This window comes from Pantherophis guttatus, unplaced genomic scaffold (assembly GCF_059756535.1).
Source record: "Pantherophis guttatus breed Tessera unplaced genomic scaffold, ASM5975653v1 scaffold_22, whole genome shotgun sequence".
NCBI classification, from domain to species: domain Eukaryota; kingdom Metazoa; phylum Chordata; class Lepidosauria; order Squamata; family Colubridae; genus Pantherophis; species Pantherophis guttatus.
In genome coordinates this window covers 202,501-205,000 of record NW_028269837.1, presented here as the reverse complement: position 1 = coordinate 205,000, position 2,500 = coordinate 202,501, and positions in this window count along the sequence as shown.

Sequence of the window (2,500 nt, the reverse complement as noted above, 5' to 3'; positions counted from 1 at the left end):
CCTCCCCCTTCGCCTCGTTGCCAGCGCCGGGCCCCGGGGGTGCCCGCGCCCGGCAGCCGTCCCGGTCTACCGTGGCCTCGGCCGGGTCAGTCTTTCCGTTTCCCCCGCCGCGATGGAGGTACGGGATCCCGGCTCCGGCGCCGCGGGCCTCGGTCGGGGACCTCCCCCTTCGCCTCGGTGCCAGCGCCGGGCCCCGGGGGTGCCCGCGCCCGGCAGCCGTCCCGGTCTACCGGGGCCTCGGCCGGGTCAGTCTTTCCGTTTCCCCCGCCGCGATGGAGGTACGGGATCCCGGCTCCGGCGCCGCGGGCCTCGGTCGGGGACCTCCCCCTTCGCCTCGGTGCCAGCGCCGGGCCCCGGGGGTGCCCGCGCCCGGCAGCCGTCCCGGTCTACCGGGACGCTCGCTCGGGCGGGACCGGTTTACCCGGGCCTCGGCCGGACTGGAGTGTTTCGGTTTTCTGCTTCTCTGCCAGGATGGCTGCGAGGGGTTGATTTAAATAGCTGGTTTGACGTGAAAAGCTTCCCTTCAAGTGAAAAGTTTGTTCCAATTTCTGCCATCTTCCTTCCTCAAAAGTTTTGGGTGTAGCTTTCCCAGAGGAACCTCTCGTAGGCCTATCATTTCTGATCTTAACTTCCCTCATTTATTCCATATTTTCCTTCCTCTTGCCGAATGGCCGAATCCAGTCCATTTCTAGTCCAGGAAATTATTTTTATTTCTTCTTCCATTTCTTACTGATCTATTTGCTTTGTCGAGCAAGTCGTTCTTAGGTCCCTTGGTTCTTTCTTTAACGTCTTCTGCTCCTGCTCCTTCTCTCGACGCTTTCTCGTTTTGTTGGCTTTCTTGGCTCTCTTTTGGCTGTTCTTTCTTCTCCTCCCGTCGTCCGTCCCCACTTTCATCTCCCCATCTTTCCTGTTCTTGGTCATCTCTACGTTGTTTATAAAATAATTCCGCTTTCTCTCTTGAATCTACTCGATATCTTTGCTCTCGCCAGCTCGCCGATATTTCAGCTCGCCGATATTTTGTGCTTTCTCGTCGTGTTTCTCATCCATGGCGATCTCTCTGCCCTCCCTGTCTTCTCGGTAAATCGGACATGAATTTCTCTGGGCGGGTGGTTTCTCATCGCGTGTCTTGTGTGCGCTCTATACGTTTCGTCCATCCCGTTTAATATCTATCCCTCCCTCCCTCCCTCTCCTCGCTTTCCTCCATTGCTTCTGCTAATATCATTTCCAGAATGATAACCCTGAGCCTGAACCTGAACCTAACCCTAGCCCTACAACTTTTCTCCCTAACCCTGACCCTAACCCTAACCCTACAACTTTTCCCCCTAACCCTAACCCTAACCCTAACCCTACAACTTGTTTCTCTAAGCCTAAGCCTAAACCTAAGGCTAAGCCTACAACTTTTTTCTCTAACCCTAACCCTAACCCTAACCCTACAACTTGTTTCTCTAAGCCTAAGCCTACAACTTTTTTCTCTAACCCTAACCCTAACCCTAACCCTAACCCTAACCCTACAACTATTTTCCCTAACCCTGACCCTAACCCTAACCCTACAACTGTTTTCTCTAACCCTAACCCTACAGCTTTTTCCCCTAACCCTAACCCCACAACTTTTTCCCCTAACCCTAACCCACACTTTCGACTTAAAACCGTTTTTAGATTTAAAGTCGTCTTTCGACTTAAAGACGGGCAGACGGCGGCCCGGTCTACCGGGCCGCTCCGGCAGCCTCGGCCGGGCCGGCGTCTCTGTTTCTGTTTCCCTGCCACGATGGATGTCGCGTGCGAGGGGTTGCTTTAAATAGCTGGTTTGTTTGAAGTGAAAAGCTTCCGTTCTTGCCTAGATCTCTTGCTATCGCAAGCCTTCCGGTCCAAGCTCGCATCGCGGTTTCAAGCGTCCTGCTTTCTTGGTTGGAAAAATCGGGGCGGCGAGACCTGACGCTCGCTTCCCCGACCCCGACCCTAACCCGTCTTCGAATGGTCTTTCTAAAGCCAGCAGCGCTCAGGGAGAAATGTCACCCCCAGAAGACGAGAGCACAGCTTGCCCAATTCCGGTCTCCACACACCGGGCTCGTCGACTTTCAAAACGTATTCCGCTTTTATGACCGTTTTAAAACTAAAACGACGATCGACCGGCGGCGATACTGACATTTAAGCGGAGAGCGGGAAAAGGGGTGGGGAAAAAAAACCAAGTGCCTCGTTTAGGCGCCGGTCTACTCGGGAAGGGAGGGGAGGGGAGGCGAGGCAAAAAAAGAAAAGAAAAGAAAAGAAAAGAAAAGAAAAAGGGCGGGGGAAAAACTAAGTGTCTCCTTTGGACGCCGGTCTACTCGGCGAGGCCAAAAAAAAAGAAAAGAAAAGGGGCGGGAAATAAACCAAGTGCCTCGTTTAGGCGCCGGTCTACTCGGGAAGGGAGGGGAGGGGAGGCGAGGCAAAAAAAGAAAAGAAAAGAAAAGAAAAGAAAAAGGGCGGGGGAAAAACTAAGTGTCTCCTTTGGACGCCGGTCTAC